General features: G+C 55.2%; 1 long non-coding RNA gene across 3 annotated transcripts; it reads right to left on the bottom strand.

The window, feature by feature from the left end:
• Positions 1-925: 925 nt before the first annotated feature.
• On the bottom strand, positions 926-19,331 carry LOC118534245 (uncharacterized). Of its 3 annotated transcripts, none has more exons than XR_013446095.1 (4): positions 18,947-19,331; positions 5,958-6,097; positions 4,907-5,121; positions 926-2,438 (listed from the first exon to the last, which is right to left on the bottom strand). It is a non-coding gene; the product is annotated as an uncharacterized LOC118534245 (long non-coding RNA). The 3 variants fall into 3 exon arrangements; XR_013446096.1 differs by lacking the exon at positions 18,947-19,331 and adding an exon at positions 14,334-14,511; XR_013446098.1 differs by lacking the exon at positions 5,958-6,097.
• Positions 19,332-21,317: the final 1,986 nt, after the last annotated feature.

The following is a 21,317-nucleotide window of genomic DNA, read 5'->3' as shown; positions in this document are numbered from 1 at the left end:
TGTTGAGAAGACTTGAGATAATGCATGTGAAGTACTCAGCAGTGTCTGCACCACCACCACCCCGCCCCAGGAGGTGAACTGGACTGGCCGTGCGTTGACTTTGCCTGGAGAACTTGGGGAAAGCTTCATGAAGGGTGCGGTACTGGCTAAGCTGTATTAGCCAGGATTCTTTCGGGCTCAAATGAAGGAGAGGAAAGCCCAGAGGCGCATTTGGCTTTGGCACAGTTGGACCCAGGGATGGCTCTGAGTCCCTAGGGAGTTGACCCCTGTTGAGTTCACCGCATGTACACTTGATCTCCAAGGGCTGACCTCAGCAGAGAGAAGACCAGGAGGGACAGATCTGGCTGAAGCACTTGTGAGAGGAGACGTGGGACTAAATCAGGGCTTAACAACTTGAACTCCTCCGACTACAGGGATGGGGCCATGATTTGTTAGTCCCACGCCAGAAAAAGAAAGAGCAGGTCTCTTGTTTGGGCTGGAGTGATTTCAACTCCAAATCTTCATACAAGCTTATTCCGTGATTATCAGCCCAGGTAGTTCTGGATGCGTCTTTGTGTGTTTGGGAAAGTCAATTCCGGCTTCACGAATGCAGTCTGTTTAGTAGATATAATCTCACAGGGTGGAATCCAAGCGGAAATAAATGACACGAAAAGATAAAGAACGTCCTGACCATCCCTCCCGGCAAGGACGTCCTTGAGCACCAGGGTTCCACGAGGCCCCTCCCCAAGCAGTCCCAGGTCGTTAAGAACACCCACGCACCCGAGCTACATCATTGCCCTACTTGTGTTCCCGGTGCAAGCCAGAGGATCCCTCAGCCGTGTGACTTTGGACAAGTCATTCTACCCCTGTGACCCTTGGTCCCCTCAACTGTAAAATGAGACTGATGTCTAGGCACAAAAGTGGAAATGTATGCCTACACAAAGACTTGTGTTCAGTGTTCAAAACAGCTTTATTCGTACTAGTCACAGTCTGGAAGTAGCCTAAATGTCCACCATCTGACAGATGGCTGAGCAAACTGGTACATCCCTACAGTGGAAGGTGTCTCAGTAGTTAAGGCATGAAACTACTGAGGCGCACAGCATGGATGAATCTCAAAGACATGTTGAATCAAGCCAGACACACAAGAGTACACACTAAATGATAATATTTATAAAATTCTAGAAAAGGCAAAATCAATCTCTACAACCAAGGCAGGTCCTAGGGGTTGTCCTGGGGCTTGAAATGTTCTCGTTCTCTATGGCGGGGGTAGTGACAAGGGGGTACACATTTGATAAAAGTTACGACTTGGGCACTTAAAATGGGTAGGTTTTATTGCATGTAAAGTTTATCTCAGAACTGATTTTTTTTTTTAATGAGACCAAAGAAAAATACTGCTTTATTAGGACCCTTTCTATGACAGAAACCCAACTCAGGATGATTTGAGCAAAAAAGAAATGCATTGGCTCATATAATGAGGTTAATCCAGAGGTGTATTTAGCTTCAGGCATGACTGGATCCAGGGGCTTACTGATGTCCAGACAGCATATTCTCTCCATCTATGTGCTTTTTCCTCTTTGTTGGCTTCGACCTCAAGTAGAGAACAGGATGGCCACCAGCAGCTCCATCAACCTGGCAAATCCCATGAAAAACAAATGCCTCTTTCCCCATAGTTGCTGCAAAACGTCCAAGAGGGAGTCTCCATGTCCATCCTGGGATCCATGCCTGCCTCTAAAGTCGGGGTGGGTGAGAGGTGATCCTCTGAAGGGGAAGAGGCATTATCAGGAGAAAGAGCCATGGACGCTGGGTAGGGAGAGCTGACAGTTGGCCATCACATTTCTCCACATCCTCAGGGGGTGGTGGTATCGCCCATTCCTACCTCCAGCCACCTCTACAGGGGCCAGGCATTAGGAACGGGCCCCAAACTCATTCAAGGCTCAAGTGTGCTTTTCTGTGACGTCACAGACCTGCCTGTTAGTTAGATACAAGAGTCAAAACAGAAAGCGAGCACTAATCTCTTCTCCACCAGCCAAGGCAAACAGAAGGCCCCTCCTGCCTGTGCTTGGCTGTCTGCACCCAAGGAGGCTGGCGCGGGAGGGAGGAGCACTCTGCCACAGCTACTCTGGCCCAGGCCCAGACGGAACCGCCTTGGAGTTGGCGTCCGGACTTGCAAGACGAACGTCAAGGAGGGGAAGGAGGCCTCCGTGGGCTCTGGGTCTCGGCGGGCCCGACCTGAGAGGAATGCAGCATCTCAAGCCAGAGCCACCATCCCTCCAGGGTCTGGCCAGGGCAGGGGGGCCAGAGAGGAAGCGGAAGGAAAGGTCATCTTAGTAGAGATAAGGACGGAAGGCACCATCCAATACACTGAGACCCAAACCTTACTTCCTGAGCAGTGCAACTACATTAAGGGAGCATCTTCTCCATGCCAGACACCTCCCAGGGTTCTCTGTTGAAGTGTCCTCCTGGAAGGGGCGAGAAAGGGAGCAACGACTTCATATGTGTATTCAGAAGCCTTATATTCAGACACATTTCTACAGGGCACTATTATGCCCACCAACCAAATGAGGCAACAGACTCAGTAGTGGGGGGCTTTACCCAGGGCCCCCAGCTAAATGGCTGCCCCTGATCAGACTCCTGGGCAAAGACCTGTCCCTCCCCACTCCCCAGCTCCAGGAGCTCAAAGCTCTGGCCTCAGCCTCATCGCTCTAGGCTGGGAGTTGAGCTGAGGTTATTTCTGACCCAGGTAAGCCAAGGCAGCTCAGGGCCATCTCCCAACCCAGTCCCCCAAGGAGCATGGGCAAGAAAAGCCTGAGCTGAGGTCCACCGCCCTGTTTCCCACCAAGGTGCTGGCTGAGTCTGCCTGCCCAACCATCCTGTTTTCTGGGAAGCAGGTTAAATGGATGTCATTGCCAAGAGTGGGCAGTCTGCTGCAAAATAGCTGGTGGGGGGCAGGGGGAGAGCCAGACTAGAGCCAAGGCCAAGAAGGGAGGGCGTGGCCGAGGCTCAGGCCCTCATTGCCCAAGAAAGCCCGTGGGCCTGGCCCAGAGCTGCTGGGCTCTGGGAAAGTAGTGTTCTCAGCTCCAGGCTCCACCCATCATGTTTGAGGCTGGCTGGCCCTCCAGCTCTGCAGACTGGCCCAGGAACAGCCGACCGCTTCCTGGAGCTCACAATGCGCCTGCCCATGAGTTCCCTGCATTGGCAGCCTGCCCAGGTGGCCCTCCAGCCAGGCTCCTGGAGGCTAGCTCTGTAGGAAAGAGGGAGGGGCAGGGACAGCCTTCTGGAGACCTAGGCACCCCCAGCAGGGGTCCTGACCCTGAGGCCTGCCAGCTCAGAGCGGGGCCCAGATGAGCAAGCCCCATGCAGGCTGGGCTCCTTCCTGGACACCTCTGTCCAGGCAAGGAGCAGGGAACCAGGGGCCTCTGCCAACCCCCCAGCTGCGCCACCTAGGCCACGCCTCTGGTGTGTTCTGAAAATGGGGTTAAATCTTGCCCTGCCCAGAACTTGGATCCCAGGCCACATGGCAGGCTGAATGGGGGCAGCTGTGGGCGCATACCGGCCAGGTGCACACTCACATCAGGAAGACCCAGGGACAGGAACCCAGCCTCCCTGGGGTGCAGATACCTCCTCCATGAGACAGTAGCACCCACCCACTCACCTCCAGTTACTAGATGACCAAAGGCTTCAGTATTAGTAAGCATCATGATATGCTTGTTAGGACCATATGCTCATTATAAGTAATTATTACCGAAACCACTGGCCTCAGGAGCCAGAAGCTACAGCGCTGAACCCCAGCTCTGCCACATCCTAGCTGCATCTTCCAGGGGGTCTCCTGATCACTTGTGCCTCAGCCCATCCTATACAATGGAGATCCAAAGAGGACTCTGAGCGGCAGAGGAAGTATCGGACGTGAAATTCGGCCAGTTGCCAATGGTCACCTCTCCTCGAGCAGACTCTGAAGGCAGAGCCGCAAGAATCTTCCAGCTCTAACGTGTGGCCATGTAGCTGGGGAGTTCTCCCGAGGAACAGCAGACAGAGACACCAGTCCCTAGGTGCACTCTGTCCCCCATCCCTGGCAACCGCAGGTCCAACCTGCCTTTCTGGGGAGGAGGGATGGGCACTGACATTTGTAGAAGGCTCCCCAGATTCTTAGTGTCACCAGAGTCTAGAAGCAGTGCCGCAGCTCACTTGGAGATCCAACAGGACAAAGCCTGCAGTTCCAGACTCCTCACCAACTTCATCAATCTTGGTTCAGAAGAGAGACCTAGTGTGGCTCCAATACCCGCCGCCCGCCTGAGAGTTCTGAGCTTCCCGGCTGCAGGCGATTGGCCCTTCCCACTTGGCAGAAAGAAAAGAGAGACTCTGGCTCCCAAGGGCACAGGGCCATGGCTCAAATGGGTTATAAGCCTCACGCCTTTTAAAAGCCCCAATCCTGCTAACTGGGCGGGGGTGTTATGCACATAGGGGAAAAGTGCTGGAAGGATCTATTTCATTAGCAGACATTATCTCTAGGCATGGGCATTTTTATAAGCCTTTTCATCCTTCTGTATTTTGAAATGCTCTACAGTGGAAGGCGGTTCTTTTATAGTTGGGGGAGAAAACAGTACTCAGCTTTATTTTTCATGTAGGACCTTTTTAAAAAAATTTATTATTATTATTATTTTTTTGGCAAGTGTTTTGTGTAAAGAAGGAGGAGCACACTCAGGAATAAGGAGGTTTGTGGGGGATGGAAGGGCAGGGCAAAGGGGCCTCAGGGAGGGACAACTGATTTAAAGTTAGCAAACACTTAGCTATGAGGAATGACCAAGCACCCTAGGACCATCGTAGGTGGTGAGAATCTCATTTCGCAAAAGCCCCATCCACCTCTTACCAAGCAGTGAGAAACATCACTGTGTACCCTGCCCCCCACCCCCAACCTCACGTGAACCTTTACCTTGACGCTGTCCCTTCTCCTGGGCAGAAGAATGCTGAGGCTCCTGAGCAAACCCAGCCCTTTAAAAATGGTCTCTGGGAAAGCTGGTGTGGAGGCCCAGCTAGGATGACCAGAGCCTAGGGAGCAAGGGGCCAGGGTGGCCGGAAGGATGATCATGTGGTCAGGGTTCTGCAAACAGCCATCTTCTCTGGTGACGGGAGCTTGTGAGTTTGCACCTGGAAACCCAAGAAATACCTAGAGGATTAATTTCCCTTGCTGACCTGTGAGGTCGACGAGCCCTGGGGCGGACCTCAGGAGCTCAGAGTCCTGCTTGCTGCCTGTTCATCTCCCTGTCTATCCATGCATGGGCAGGCCACCTGCTCAGCCTCAGCTGGGGGGCAGGGGGTAGGGGGAAGACTCTGTTGCTTTGGGATCTAGGGACATTCTTGTGAACTGGCGTTCCTGCGCTGAGGGGGACATGTCATAAATTTGGTATTTCTTCTTGACAACCCCCCAGCAAGCAACCCTAACTCCACTCAAGACAAGGCCTTGGCTCAGCTAACATATCTGTGGGGTGGGCTGGAAAAGGTGAGGGTGGGGGCATCTGCTGGGAAGTAAGGAGCCCCAGAAGGTGAAACTGGGATAGAGAACATCCAGCCAAGAAAAAGCAAGCTCCCGGGGCACAGCGGGGGTTGGTGGGGAGAAGCCCTTTGAATCCACCGGGGAGTGTATTTTCAAAATGGCGCTCAGGGAGTGAGCTGGGCTCCCTCTGTTTTAAAACATAGTACAACTTCCTGCCCCTAAACAGTTCCAACTTCTCAGGAGAGGTGAGTATCCGGGCAAGCCCAACACTGCTGCTCTTGACATAACTGGCCCAAAAGGCGCCCATCCTTGGGCCCCACACATGCAGCCGGGCTCCCAGAACCTTCACCGCACACAAACTGGGGAGACTCTGTATTCTCCTGAGTTCTAATCTGCGCAGGACTATCTCAATGCTCAGCCTTCCCTAATCCTCCACAAAAAAAAAAAAAAAAAAAAAAAAAATTGTAAAAATATATGCAAATCAACGCACCATCCGAACAGAATTGTTTTAATAATACCCTCTCGTTTCAAGAGGATGGAGGAGGACATCCCAATCGGCCCCCAGGAAGCCCTTCCTGTCCCAGAGCGGCCAGGTGGGCGAGGAGGGGTGGCTTGGCGGCCCGATGCACACTGCAAGAACAATAAGGATTTTTAGGGGCATTATGACTGAGTCAGAAAACACAGCTGCCCCTGAAAGTCCCTCATTTTTCTTGCTGTCCTTGAACACTCTCCAGGTAAGTAAGCAGTCCACTGGCTGGCCCAGGGGAGCCAAGGTGGAGATGGCTGACCCTCACCTGACCCTGGCCCACCACCCTCTGGCCCCTGAAGGCTCTGTGGCGGGTAGGGTAGCTGCTGGGTCCCCACGGTGGCACGACTCTCCCCCAGGTGTGGCCTGGTGGGTGGCCAGCCTCACTGCCCCACAGCATGCCCAGGAATGAGCAGCCTTTGCTCACCCCGAGCCAACTCTAAACCCAGGGCTTTCTGCCCCCGGAGAGCGGTGGACCAGAATGCACAGGAATCCCAAGTGGCTGAGCGCAGTCCCAAGAACCAGGGAATGTGGTAAGACCTGGGAGAAGGGTCATCTACCTGGCCCTTGTCGTCCCCTGTGGGGTGTGGACCCATCTTGTGGAGACTGAGCTCCTGACAAGCGGGGGAAAGTCACAGGCCTGACATGGGATGGGAACGTGCAATGGGTATGCAGGCAAGTAAGCTCCAGACTTCCTGGGAGGCCAGGCTAGGTCCGGGTAGAGAGGAGAGTATGGGGTGGGGGGCGGTCATAGCGGCTCGACTCCTAAAATGGGCCCAATAGGAACTAAGTTCCCACCATCTCTCCCCTTCCAGAGGCAGTAAGAGAATTTCAGCTCTCTTCTAGGAACCAAAGGGTCAGCTCCTGAAAAGCCGACGGTCACTGGCCCTCTGTCCCTGGCGGGAGGCAAGAGGGTGCAGCGTGTGAGACCCAGCATGCCGTGGGGGGAGCTGCTGTGTGAACGGGGATCTCTGTGCAGCCTTCCCCTGCTCTAGCACTTTCTGCCCACTTCCTCGGAGGTGGGTTCTGGAAGAGGCAACAGCGTCAGGAGGGCGCGAGTCAGGAACACAGGTCCCCGAGCCCTACAAACACACCCTATGATGGGCAAAGACAGCTGGTATGTCCCGGATGGTTTTCAGGTTCGATCAACCAGCTGACAGGCTCTGCTGGGAAGTGCAGGTGGGCAGAAACGGGGGGTAAGGTGAGGGGATGGTCAGAAAGTGGCCAAGAAGAAAGGCGAGAGGATGGTAACCCCTTTCTTTTCTTATGGGAGGATGAAAAGGGCTTCCAGAATCAGAGCCTGGTTTACAGAAGGATGAGCCCTTCTGCCCACCCACCCCAGTCTGGGCAGGCCTCTGGGGTGGCAGAGGCTCCCCTCCACAGACCCTGGGCTTTTGACTCCTCGGAACCTTGTGGTGCAGAATGCCACCCACCCATGGCTAACTTGTGCCCTGAAGCCAGGCCATCCCAGCCAGGGCCCCAGCTCAGCTGGAACCTACCCCAGCCTGACACGGCATGCACTCCTCGGGGGCCTGTCACTAGTTGTGCTGTGTGGCCCCACTGTGGTGAAAACAGACCCGGTGGCATGCTCTGGTTAGTTGCTGTGTGACCGGGTATAAGTTACCTAGCTTCTCTGTGCCTTGCCTTCCACATCTGTGAACAGGAATAAGCAGCCCACTACGCGGGGTGGTATAAGGACCAAAGGGAAGTATACAAAGCACTTAGCAGGTTCCTGACAGAAGTGTATCACTCTCTCAAAGCAGTTTCCCCCTTCCCCTCAGACCCCAAGGGCGGGGGCTGGGCCAGGACCCCCTGGAAGTTGCCAAAGACTCATGTCTTGGAGAATTCCTCCCCGCTGGGAAGAGCAACCGGGATGGAGGTCCGGGCACAGACCTGGCTGCCCAGTGAGCACGACGGCCGTGCCTTCGCCCCACACCACCGGTCCTTCCTTGTTCCGACCGAGAGGAAGTGTGCCCAGAAACCCAGCCGCCGGGCCATGGCCTCACCCTCGCCCGACTATGTTATGACAACTGTCCTCTTGCCCACAGCCTTCTGCCCTAACCAACATCACAGCCACACGCTCCTCCGGCAAAACCCAAGCTGTCCCCCACACACGAGGACCGAAGCCATCTGAACCATCTGATGCCACGACTGCATCGGGCTTGGCCCGCTCAGAAGCTCCAGCCTGCAGTTTGCACAACTTCCGTGTGAGCCGGTCCCGCCGCCTGGGGTGCCCTGGCTCCACGGCGGATGGAGCGAGAGGGTGAGACCAGCTCCCAGCTTTGCAGCCACAGAACCTTTGCTGGGCTAACCAACCCCTCTGCGCTTCAGTCGGCTCCTCTGCGAGATCCGGGTAACTACCTGTTTCAGGGGCGGCTGGGAGGATTGAAGTTCGTGCCCGTCAAAGGCTTAGAACTCTGCCTGGCACAAAGCATTCCATCGGGGTGAGCCATCCTGACCCACCCCCTGCTGTGTTCTTCTAGACTCAGCTTCTCTCTTCTGGGCGACCTTTCCTGCCCCCGGCCACGTTCTTTCTTTCTCCCTGCTCCCCCTGGGCCCCTGCTTGTGAAGCTGCTTTACCTACTGGCCCCTGGCAGCGCAGTCCTAAAACCACATACATCCCAGTCACTCGCACGCATCACCAATGGTGGCTCTGGGGGCCCAGTCTGCATCGCAGACAGGCTCCTTGTGTGATGCTCGGGGACACCCGAGCTTAAGAACCACCGCTCAGGCCATCCACTCACCATGGGGCAGGCAGTGGGGTCGGGGTGGGGGGCTGCCCCGGGTCGTGGCCAGAGGACGCCCCCCAGCCATGCTAGGCATGTGAAAGTGACCCACTTGGGCATGGCTGACAGCGGAGCTCACCCATTCCTGGTCCTCGGGCCTTCCCTGAGCCTGGCCTGTGCTGATCACACATTGATGACCGGGGGCCTGCGCCACCCCCACCCCGCTGCTGGGGACTGAAAAGCCATCCAGGCTCTCAGACAAGCTGCAGAGTGAAGAGCTCCACGCTGAATGTGGCGTCCCTAAAATAGCCAGCAACCCACAAAACCATGGTGGAAGGAAAAAGAAAAGCCAACCAAGAGTTATCAGCCCTTGTTTGGAATTTGCTTTAGAAAGAAAAGTATGTGCCAGTCCCACCCTGACGAGGGAAGGAAGTGGTCAGGCAGAGGGCAACAGTCCTGAAATGTCTTGGGGGAACCCCTCCTCTGGAGAAGCTACTGAGCACACAGACAGGGATGCTGGGGCCCGAGGCAGGGATTGGCTGAGGCAGTCTGGCCCTGGGGCCTGGAGAGGCCAAGCACGCTTCAAGTCAGGCCACAATCTTCCCTGGCAGAGCAAGCTGGGTCAGGCCAGGTGGAGGGATGCTGGTGCTCCAACTTAGGGGAGTGGGCTCTGCAGGCCCTCCTTCCAGCACCTACCCAGTCAGCCCCAGGACAGCTGCTCTGGAGGTGGGAGCCTGAGGGCTCCACTGGACCAGAGCCTCTGCTGCAGCAGAAAGCCTTCTTGGACTCGCTGGCCCCATCCGCCCTTGCTGGCTGTTCACAGGCTGGGATGAACAAAGCCAGGAGACCTGAAACTCATCCATCAGAGTCCCTGGGTTTATGATAACCCATCTCTCTCAGCCAGAAATTCTTTTGCTAAGAACACCTCAGCTCCTAAATGCTTACACTCACCCCTTCAAATCCCCACGCCCCCCTGCCCAAACTCTCCAGCCCTGCCTGGCCTGATGCCAATCGGCCAGTGTGCCTTGGGGTTGGCTCGGCTCCCCCCGCCCCGCCCCCCCAGGCAAAAAAAAAAACTCATCAGTGAGTGGAGGTCCAAGTGCCCCTGGGCAAGGCTGGCCCGGGGCCTAAATGCATCTGTCCACACAAATACCCACTGCTGCTAATGAGGCTGGTCTGGGGAGGCAGCGCCCTCCTCTCGTCCACAGCTCCAGACCATCTGGAGGAGCCAAAGGCAGGCGTGGGTTGGCCGTCAGAGCCACAACTTTTATCTCTTTAAGGGAGACTCCATGGGGGAGAGAAACAAGACAAGCAGAGACAGCATGCAGACAGCTCAGCTAACAGTATGGAAAAGAAGAGTCTCCCTTTAAAGATGCATTTATCCTTCTCACGGGAGTTGGCAGACTGTGGGCCCGTGGTCCAAACCCAGACCACCTCTAGTTTTTATATCTAAAGTTTTAGTACAACACAGGTGCACTCATTCAGGTAGGATCTGTGACTGCTTTCACACCGCAACAGAAGAGTAGAGTTGCCACACAGAGTAACCCTATTTGGCCCCTCACAGGGAAGTTCACCGACGCCAGCTTCTGGTGAGTATTCACTCAGTACCCAGTATGCTCCAGAGAGAATACAACAGTGAGCAAAACCTCTGGGCCCTCATGGGGCTTAAGGCCCGGTGAGGGAAGGGCTCGGAGGACCGCGAGGCCTGCTGCTTGGGTGTGCTGAAGGAAAAACATGCCCCAGAAAGGCTGGGGCTCTAACCCTGGCCTCGCGTGCAGAGCTGCACTCTCCCCACTGGAGCCCTCAGACTGTATGTATCTCAGAATTTTCCAGGGTTTAAAAAGGTCATGAGGTGCACATACCACCTGTTTGGCCACACCCCAGCAGGGCAGCACCCCTAATTAAACACATCCATATCTCTGCAGTGAAACCCATGGATATTCACACTTCCCGAGAGAAATAGAGACTCTCACCGTCTCAAGTCTGTGTGGGTCAGGCTTTCCCATGAAATTAGTTATAACGACAAACTTTCGGTTTGCAGGGTTTTTTTGGCGTTCAGAATTCCAGGTAAGGACCGGGAGCCTGCACCTGTGAAGAGCTAAAAAGGACAAAAGCTGAGTCCCAGCTTCATTCCCCGCTCTTGGCTGGAGATCCCCACCCCTGCAGACTGCCCCCGTGGCCACCGGGCACAAAGCGAGCACACACGAGGCGTGCCGAGAACACGGACTGAATGAACTATCACCAGAACTTCTTTCCTCAAAGAACAGCCACTAACATTTCTGCTGACAAATGTCAAAAAGGAGTATTTAAACCCTGCCTTCATCGACCTGCTCTACTGTCAGGAGCAGAGAGAAGCTGACACAGATGAATAATTTTCCAACTCCATTTACCTGAGATAAGGAAAATGAAACTCTTGTCTGGACACTGTTGCTGCCTTCTGGGCAGGTACACGAGGTGTTTTGCGGGGAGCAAGTGAGGGGGTGGTAGCCAAAACTGAAAACACATGATTTTTTTTTTCCTCTGTGGCTAAAGTTCCATTTGGAAATTGACAATAATTTATCTCATCACAAGTTCCCAACAGCTAATTAGAAAAATGTACTAATTAGGTAATAATCTGGTTTCAGATGTTTTAATTATATTCCTTTGGAGAAGCAAAAAAAAAAAAACAAAAAAAAAAAACCCCACTACGTATTATTTTTATGTATATATAATTTAATAGCACTTCTTCCAGAGTGTAAAACATCCAGAAAGTCTAAATTATAAGTTTGAAAAACCAAAAACCTCAAACCTTACGACAGTCATACCGGAAGAATATTTTAATACCCATTATCTATAAACAGTGGAATCATCTACAAAATGCAGTGCTTCTGCAGTAAAGGGTGATAACTGGAAAATATTTCAGCAATAACTCCCATCAGCTGTCCTGGAATTAAATGGATTTCCCCCCTTTTCATGCAACAGGGTTTCGGCATTCTGAAATGTCATACCCTCTGTTTCTTAACATAGCACTCCTACAAATGACTCCCAGAAATTTCCTCATCGCCTGAGATTTCTAAACCCCAAATTGGGAAAGAGGTGCTGGGCTCTACTGATGAGCTCTGCCTACCCCGGCTCTGGGCGGATTTCTAGGAGGGGTTTTACTCCACGATTGGGAAACATGGTGAGCCTGACAAAACGTCTGGGGTAAGAAGGTGAGAGGGGTTGCTGGCGCGGAAGGGGGTCTGCACGCTGGAGAGCGCCCTGGACAGGGCATCCCTCCCGAAGCCGATGGCCTGGAGGGGCGTGGCCAGCGGCCGTGGGCGGGGCCAGGCCAACCCTCCCAACCAACCAAAGCTGCCTGCGACCTCCAGGACTATATTTAGTCAGGGCTGACTGCCCTTCAGGGGGAGGGGCTTGGGGAGGCTGAGCACTGCCACCTGTGAGCACCAGCACCCGCACGCAGCCCTGCCACCGCGGTGCAGACGTGCTGGGACAGCACGACTCCTGGTGGAGAGGACGCGGGCATCCTCTCTGGCAGTTCCCCCAGCCCTCGGCAGGGCACGTGCTGCCCATCTGACAAATACCGTTTGCCCGACAAGGAGGGACCATGCCGGGCACGCATGGCCTGGGCACAGGCGGGGCTGCCCAGAGCACCAGGGGCCCGCACTGACATGGGCCACTCTAGTTAGTTTCACTTTCCGGTCTTCATCCTGGGCCACCTCTCACCCTAATGGAAGAAAATATCCTTTGAATGCCAAGAGAGAAAGATCCTCAAAAATGTTCCTTGTCATTTTCCTTTTTTTTCCGAGGACACGGTTTTCCTCTGAAGACCCGGTAACAGGCTTTGGTGAAAACCCCAACTGCGTAACTTCAGTCCCCCGGGCTGTTCAGCTCTAATATGATTACACATCTAAATGCAATAAACGGGGCAAAGTGGTATTATTTTTCTGGGAAAAACCAACATCATAAAAGGGTCTTTATTGAATCAAGGGCCCGAGAACTGTTCTCTTGCCTAATTATGGCTCCCCAGTGAACGAGGCTGGGTTTCCAGGCAGGAGTCCTCACAACTCCCCAGCCCAAAGGGCAATGGGATATTTGTCACAACTTGTCTAATTACAAAATCCACCGAAAGGACCAAAGGGAGAATGCCAAGGTAGGTTGACAGCAGCCCCTTCACCCACTTGGGCGCTGGAGATGGGGAGCTGGTTCTCCAACCTACTTCTATTATAAGGAGCACCCCCCTGCTCCATCCCCACCCCTCACATTCAAGTCAGGATCCTGGACCCTGCCCCTTTCCACTGTCACTGCTTAAGTGGGTTTCCAGCATCCAGCGCTGCCCCTCTCTATCCTCATCAATATAGAAAGGGCCCATTGTCGAAATGTGATATTTTGCCAGATGGTTTAACATTCAGTGATTTGGCCAAGGTTAGTGTGCGTCCAGAACTGACAATGAACACTTGCTATCACCAGACACAGGAGGCGCAGAGGCAGGGGGAGAGGGAGACTCAGGCCAGGGGAGGGTGAACCCTCCACATGGACCGGCTGGGAGCAAGTGGTCTGGTTGACTTTTCTCAGATATACAGTGGTCTGGCCAGGCAAGTCGGAGACTAACATTTTGCTCATATGCAAGTCCTGCTTCCAAGTATCTGTTTAATTGCCCTCAAAGTTCCAAGAGCAGAGACACATTTTTTTTCCCCACGATTTTAAGCTCACCACAGCAAGCTCTGCAGGAAGGGATTCAAGAGAATGTTATCTCCACTCTTCTACTAACCTGTCTCTTCAAATAGGCTGGAGCACAGGGATTGCATGAGCCCACCCCTGGCAGAGTCAGAGACACTCCCCGCCCCCACCCCAGGGTGTACCCAGAACGTCTCCCTGAAGAAGCAATGACTTGCTTTTCTGCCCCCACCCCACCCCCACCCCCAGCAAGGACTTGCTTTTCTCCCAATATTTTCTCCCCAGATATTAAGCCAGCAAGCAGCTTGCCAGGCTCTGGTCATCTTTCCTTGATCTCACTGGGGTTTCTTCACTGGTCCCACAGGTCCTGGGATGAACTATGGTGTCACTTGAGAACAGCTACATGTACTCCCCTCCCACCATGCACCCACGAGGCCTTTCACACACGTGTTTTCATTTGATCCTCCGATCAAACAGAGTAGGCGTGTGTCATCACAGCCAGGAAAACTGAGTCCCAAGAAGGCATGTCACTGGTCCAAAGTCACTCACAGCTAGTCCATGGGCGAGCCTGGTTTCCAACTGCAAAGCCTACGCCCTTTCGCCAATGCCTGCCTCCAGCAGGAAAGGATTTGGTCTTCCACCAATCTCTGGAAAGCCACGTGCCATCAGCAGATAAGCAGGAATGCTACTTCCTTGTGTTTAGGAAGAGTGGGGGAGGTCTACCTTGCAAAGGACACGGAGAGAGAAAACTGAAGACCAGGATGAAAGCCTCAGTCACCAAGAAGGAGAAGCTAGTTTTTCCCTTGAACCCCACACCCCCCCAGGGCAGAAATCCAGTGAGAGGAAGTGAGTTTCATGAGAATGAACCACAAAGTCTTCACAGACTGATCCAAATTTCCCAGCTGCACAACTCTGAGTCCCTTCCCCACCCCTCCCAACCGCAGCCCCAGGTTCCAACCTTGTGCCCTCCTTGTGCCTCCTGGCTCAAAATCGTGGAAGAGAAGTTAAGGCTACCAGGGGGGTATGCTGAATTCAGTCCAATTCCCCCCCATGGACAGAGAAGGGGACTCTCAGCCCGGAGTGGCAGAGCAGAGATTAAGATCAGGAGGTGGTTCTTTCCACATAGCACCTCCCTCCCCAGTTCTCCTGGACAGCAAACACAAGGGGTCTGGCTACAGGGCGATTTCAAAATTCCCCAGATTTCAAAATTCCCCAGACCTTGCCAAAGGGAGGAGGGAGGGAGCTGCGCAGTGGGTGAGAAGTCACCTGCTCTGGGGCTGTCTGTGAGCCCAGGCCACTGCTTGAAGGCCTCTAAAGCACTGAAAAGATTCTGGTCTCTCTCAATCACTGGTTTGAAACACAAAATCAAAACATTACTGAGCCATAAAAAAAAAAAAATTAAGGAAGTCCAACAAAATTCTGATTTTTATTTCCCGTGTTGATTACCCTGCAGTGTATTTTGGAATATCAACTTATTTCCTTCCACCACCACACCCCCACTTTGATTCTGTACCCTGCTTCACTGGTCCCACTAGAGTGCATTTAGTGAGCCCACTGGGTCAATGAGCCACAAGCCAAAAGCAGCTGTGGCAGTTCATCCTTCCTGGGGCCCTTTCATGAAATGTGCTCAGCGTCAGAACCAGAATCTTCGGGCCTTTCAGGCTGGAGGTACTGCAGAGCAGGTGTTCGAGGTGGCCACGTCGGCACATCCAGGGTCCTTTAAGACTCTGTGCGGCCTAATCCAGCCCCATCCACCTCCCATTCCACAGCTCATGCTTTCTGGCTCCCAACCTGGGAAGCCCTACTACACCCAGCCATGAAATGCTGCGGAAGACTCTCCCCCTCCGAGCCTCAGCCTCAGGTACAAGAGGACTCAACGATACCACTCAGTTGCTCTCAGAGCTGGAGGGCAAATCCCAGTGGGCAGCCAGGGACCATGCCCGTATTACAGCTATAATCCTAGGCGCCCCGGCCCCTACACGTGGTTGGTAGACAAGAAAGCCTGAGCCGGGGGAAGGAGGTTCCCAGGCATCATCCCCACCTTAGGATTACAAAGCTGCTGTTCCCAGCGGGTTAAGTAACTTGCCCAAGGCTAGACGTTAGACAGCAATAGAGACAACCTTCCAACCTGCCAGACCCACCAGCCTGAGGTCTCAATCATTCTGCACCCTTCTCAACTGACACGTATGCAGATTCCAAATAAGAGAGCCGAGGAGATGAGCACCAGTCAAAGGTCCACTGGTGTGTGCCAGGCACTGAACCTCCATTTTTCCTATAAGCCTCACCACGAAGTGACGATGTAGGTAGCAAACTCTTGTTCACAAAGGAAGAAATGGGCACAGAGAAGTTACTGGTCCAAGGTAAGTGGCAGTTAGGACTCCCAACTCAAGCCTGTCTGGACCCAAGGTCTGTCTTCATGGCCCTCACACTAGGCTGCTTCCAGAAAAACCCAAGCTGACCTCTTGCTTCTGAGACAACTCTTTCACGAATGTGTCACAGATTAGAAGCGCTGTTCTTTTGTGTAGAAGAACAGAGACAGGCCAGTTACTATTGTGCTCAGAGAGCCGCAGACGACCTGGCAGCAAAATCCACTCCGTGCGGGAGTGAGAGCCACACAAATCGCAAAGCAGGGGACAGAATCCTGACCTTTGCGGGGGGGGGGGGGGTTCAGAAAGCTGGGCTTTTGCGCAAAGGCACGGGAAGGAGACTTGGGGAAGCAGCTCAGAGGCCACTCCCAGGGACGGCCACCAGGGAAACCCTAGAGGTATTTCTAAGTATCTGAACTTCGGAGCTGCTAGGACATTGAGGGTGAAGATGAGAGGACTGGGTTCTCCCAACGCTTCCTCTGCCAATCCGATCCTGCTGGAAAAAATGGATCTTTAATCTTTCATAGGTTGGAATTTGATTTTTCTTTAAAAAAAAAAAAAGGAGCTACAAGGGCGAGGTTAATTATTCACCAGGCTGCAATCTACTTAAGAGTTGAGGGAATCCAAGTTTCCTCCCAGGAGGCAGGACCAAGAGTCCAGCTGGATTTTAAGTCTTCCGTGGTCTCCCTGGGGGTCTGGTTGAAACTCTTCCCTCCCACCAGCTTTCCACCTTGCATTTAGCTGCTTCCAGAAGAGTGCTCCAAGACATGCAAGTCTGCCCATGTCAGTCACTTTCCCTACGGAGCCAAGAGGTACCCGGCTAACAGGGATGGACCCGGGGGGGGGGGGGGGGGGGCGGGGAGGCATCTGTTTCAGGAAACTATGAAAATTCAAAAGGGACAGAAAAATCAAAAGGCTCTCAACCAAAGCCCGATTCCTAAATACAACGGCTTAAATCAAAGCACAAATCAGCTGCTGGAGGCCTGGCCAGCCCACTGTGTAGCGGATTCAATCACACTTTGCAAAGGAAAAATCCCAAGAAGGAAAAACGTAATCACTCACTTCCCCCAAAGCAATGAAGCACTAAGGCATTTCCTAAAAATCCCTAAAACCCAGGTCAGCCCTAACTATGCTGGAGGAAAACTGCCAGCCACCTGAACCAGGCCAGGGAGGCCGGGGACACTGCCGGCTCCTTATGCTTTATTCCCAGGATTTATGTCCCCGATCCCCGTGTCCATCCCCTCCAGGGTGGGTGCAAATCAGCCAACTCGGCCATCCCATCACTCCAGCCCAGTTCTGCGACCACGTAACATTCTGGAGATTTCCACTTCATTTAATTTAAGATACTCATCCTCAGGGCCAGGAGAGGCATGGGTTCAAAGGGAGAACTTTGTTTTTCCAACCTGGTTCAGTACTCTGAAGAAGAGACCGTTTTTCTTAAATAGGGCAAGGCCTCCAGTTGAAGGTCCCACCAGCCTTCTCCTAGACTGTTTTGCCTCAAAACTGAGAATTTGTTAAGATACTTGTGCATTTAGATACATGACCAAACAAAACTTTTCCCATAATTGTGGCATCTGTGCTTACACGAACTAAGGCATGCAGGACAAAGCTCACACTTGAAAACACACAGGCCAACTGCAGTGGCAAGGCTGTGCCCCCTCTGGACTCACGGGCCCAACCTTGCCCTCAGGGACCCCACAGCCCATGGGGCTCCCCTCCACATACCTGACCACCCCCTTCAGGCCCCCACATGGCCACCAAAACACCGACAGAGGCTACCCTGGGTTCCTGCAAAGTCGACTCCATACTAAGCCCACAGAAGCCTGTGGAAAAACCTTCCAGATGGGGTCCCCGTACAACTTCCAGAAAGGTGGGCCAACCTGGCTGGGCTGCTTTCTCCCTCACCCTCCTCCTGCTTCTAGAAAACTCTCCAGTTTTCCAAAGCCAGGTGGAAGGGGGGCCCAAGGTGCCCTGTTTTGTCAGCTTGCCCTTCACACAGTTCAGGTCACCTCACTGCGAGTTCCCAAATGTTTTTCCAAGGCCCCCGCGGCCAAGATAGCCAAAACACAATATAAACAAAAATAAACAAAAAGTTCCAACACCCAACAAACTCGAGGTTTCCGGGGCTGGTGGACTTTTTTCTTTTGGGGGGCTAGAACACAGTGGGCAGAGGGTTTAAGAAGCATAAAACTTGAGGACTCGTGCGGTCAACATTACGTTGCATAGATCAGGGAACAAAAGAACACTCCCACAAAGACGCATCTTTGAAGAAACGGTGGTGGAACGGCGCGGCAGGGGCTAAACCCCCCACATCCCGTCCCATCTCCCCAGGGACAACTCCAGAAATCGGGTGATGCTCCCCACTTCCAAGCTCAAGGTAGCCGCCCTGGAAAGCGCGGCAGGACAAGCCCTGGTGGGCTAATGCGTGTGGGGAGCTGGGGAGCAGGAGGCTGTCTCTCCCCACTCCACGTCTGCCCGGGCGCGAACCGGCTCCACCCGAAGAACACGGACCTGACACCGACTGCACACAGTGACCGCCTTAAAGTTCTGAGCACGTTCCCACTGTTCCTGCGAAGCACAGGGATCCCTCGAATCTGCCCAGAGAGCCCGCGCCGAGCGCCCCTTGCCACCCCCGCTCCAGTGTGGTCCCGGGAGATGGCCTCCGGCAGGGATCCACGCTCCCGCCTGGGCGCTGAGCTCCTGCCGTGCCGGCCTGGAGCTTGGAAGAAGCCGCCGATCCTGGAGGCCGAGGACTGGGACTTTGTAGGCCAGTTGAACCGACACCCTCATCTCGCCCGCAAAGACCCAGCCCTCAGCTCCCCCGCGTCTCCGAGTTCGGGGTGCGGGCGCGTCCCAGACGGGCTCCCTCGGGCTGGATCTCGCCCGCTTTCCAAGGCGCTCTGCTCCGTAGAGGCCCTGGGTTTCCCCCAAGCGGCGTCCGCCAAAGAAGGCACCCGCCCCGCCCGACCTCGGCCCGCGGGCTCCGAAGCCAGCCCCCGGAAGGGTTACACGACGTTCGGGGCCGCGGCTTCCAGGCCACCGCGGCGCAGGCCGAGGGACAATGCTGGGCGTGGGGGAGGTGCGGGGACCAAGCCTTCCCCGACCCCCGCACTCCCAACCGAGAGCGCTAGAGTTACACGCCCAGAAACTTCGCCACGATCCCACGCCGCGCCCCCGAGGCCCAGCTCCGCGCCGCCTCGGTTACCTGCGCTCAGATCCGTGGGGGCGCAGGGCCGGGGCTGAGCCGCGGGTGGGGTGCCTCCCATCGCAGGCCGCGCCTTCCCGCACCGCCGAGCCCGTGTCGCCGACGCCGGGGGTCGGGGAAGGAGCTGCGAGTTGGGCCCTGCACCCCGACGTCCCGGGTTCCCCGCGCGCGGGCCGGGCCGGGAGCCGGGGCCTCGCTCAACCTGCCCGGACCTGGGGGCCGCTGCAGCCCCTCTCCCCAAGGAGCGCGAGCCTGGCGCTGCGGGGAAAGGAGCGGGGCGGCAAGACCCCTCGAAAGTTGGGGGAGTTCCGCTCGCTCGCTCGCGCGGCCCTAGCTAGCTCCACGTGCTGGTGACACATCAGGAAGGCTGCGCGCCCCGCGGCTCCCGGCGGGCGGACGCGGCCAGCGCCCGGCCGCACCGCCTCCCGGAGCCGAGCGGACGGCGCCCCGCCCCGGCCCGCCCTCCGCCCGCCCCTCGGCGGCACCTCCCCCGGCCGCGGCGCCCGCTCGGGGCTGCGGCACCGGCGGGAAGACACCGGGCCGGGGAGGGGAGGGGGACGGCGGTGGCCTGGGCGCCCCTCTCCCGGGCTGCCTGAGCCGCGCCGGGGGGCGAGTCCGGACGCGAGCGGCCCGACTCGACAGTTTCGAGTGCCTTCCTCCCAGTCACGCAGCCCTTCCCGCCCCCGAGCTCCAGTAATTTTCCCTTTTCCTCCTCTGACCCGCGCGAGTTGCTGCCGGCGCGTCCTCCCGCGAAGGCCGGCGCGGAGAGCCCCCTGCCGGCCACGCTGCTCCTAGGCTGCGTCCCCGCCCGGCTGGAGCTCTCCTGCGGCCGGCCTCAACCTCCCCATTTGGAACCTGGAGCCATCCAGGCGCTTCCTGCGGCCTTTGGGGGCCAACCAAGATAATAAATGTAAAGCGCCAAACGCAATGGTAACCAGCAGCGTGCTTTGTTGAGATGTTAATTTTGTGTTTTCTACGCGTCCCGCCCCCCCGCCCCCCCTTCCAGTTGCCTGCAGACAACCTCTTTTACTGGCTGTGCTTTCTGAAAACCTGAGCTCCTTTAGGGGGACTGTGGGGAGGAAGGGTGGTAGAAAAAAGCTGAGAGGCCCAAAGAGAGCTTTCCCATGATTGGAGAGGGGTCAGAAGTCAGTGGAATCCCCTTTGGGGGACCTGCTGACCCACGCTCTCTAGAGACGCCAGGACGTCGGGGAGTAACTGTGTGTCTCATCTGAGAGCCCTCTGGGGCGTCCATGGGCCTCGGCCAAGATGCCCATCCTCAAGATGGCCAGAATGCTGGAGAAGCCCAAATCACCACTGAGATGGAGTCCCCCCTCCCTCCGCCCGCTTCTCTTCAGATGGAGCTGGAGTCTGATTTAATTTAAAGAAAATCATGAGACATACCTGTTTGTGGCCTCATATAAATATTGGCTATGTTCCTGTCTTCTCTTTCCTGGCCTCACCAGCCCAAAACAGGCGTTAAACCTCACTGCGGAGGAAGTGGAGTGCTTTAGCCCACGCAGGGGAGATTCCAGAGCTGGACAGATGTGCAGGAGCAGCTGCTCCCAGGAGAGAGCGGCTCTGGGAGGGATGGAGGGCAGATGGCGGCCAGGCGCAGGCAGAGGCGCCCAGTGCTGGGGCAGGGTGAGCTGCTGGCCCCAAGGGTCTGTAATCCCCATTTCGTGGGAGCCTAGGATTAGAAGGGAAGAAAGAGGAAGATGCCCTGACATTGCTGGTGATGCTGCCCATGCTAGAGGGGGGCTGGGGTTCATGCTCTGCTTTTTCTTCCCCTTTTATTGCTCTCTCTAAATCTGACAAACCCTTTGGATCTCGGAGCCTGGAGGGGCCTGGAGGAGCCGGTGCCCTGGGGGGATGAAAGGGCAGGGATGTAATGGGTTTACCCCAGCGCTGATCCCAGAGAAGCCTGCAGAAGATTAAGATTTGCTCCCTGAGCTCGAAATCCTCCTGCTACCCCCTAACCACATCAAAGTGCATGGCGGTGGGGGGCACCTAATCCCATCAATGGAATCAAAGCTGGACTAGAAAGGAGATTCTGCGAGTTGAGTTCTCGGGCAGCTCACAAGACAAAGTTAGATGCTGGGCCCTGGCCTCCTCCACTGAGGGGGACATCCCCAAAAAGATCCGGAGCCAGTCCACAAGCAGACAGGGGCTGTCCTTGAGGGGCCACGGTGGGAAGGTCAACCCTAAGGACTGGGGAACCTGGACAGTGGGCCGGGGCTGGACTGCATCTCAGAGTTCGTCCAAGCTGTACTTTGAGCAAGGGCCTTCACCGTGACACGCCCGTGTCCCCAAGCGCAGCGCTCATGTGTGAGACCGTTTCAGGTTGAAAAAAAAAATGTGATGTGTATTTTTC

This window comes from Halichoerus grypus, chromosome 2 (genome assembly GCF_964656455.1).
Source record: "Halichoerus grypus chromosome 2, mHalGry1.hap1.1, whole genome shotgun sequence".
In the NCBI taxonomy this organism is placed as follows: Eukaryota; Metazoa; Chordata; class Mammalia; order Carnivora; family Phocidae; genus Halichoerus; species Halichoerus grypus.
The sequence above is the reverse complement of the archived record's forward strand: the minus strand, read 5'-3'. Positions and strand labels throughout refer to the sequence as shown.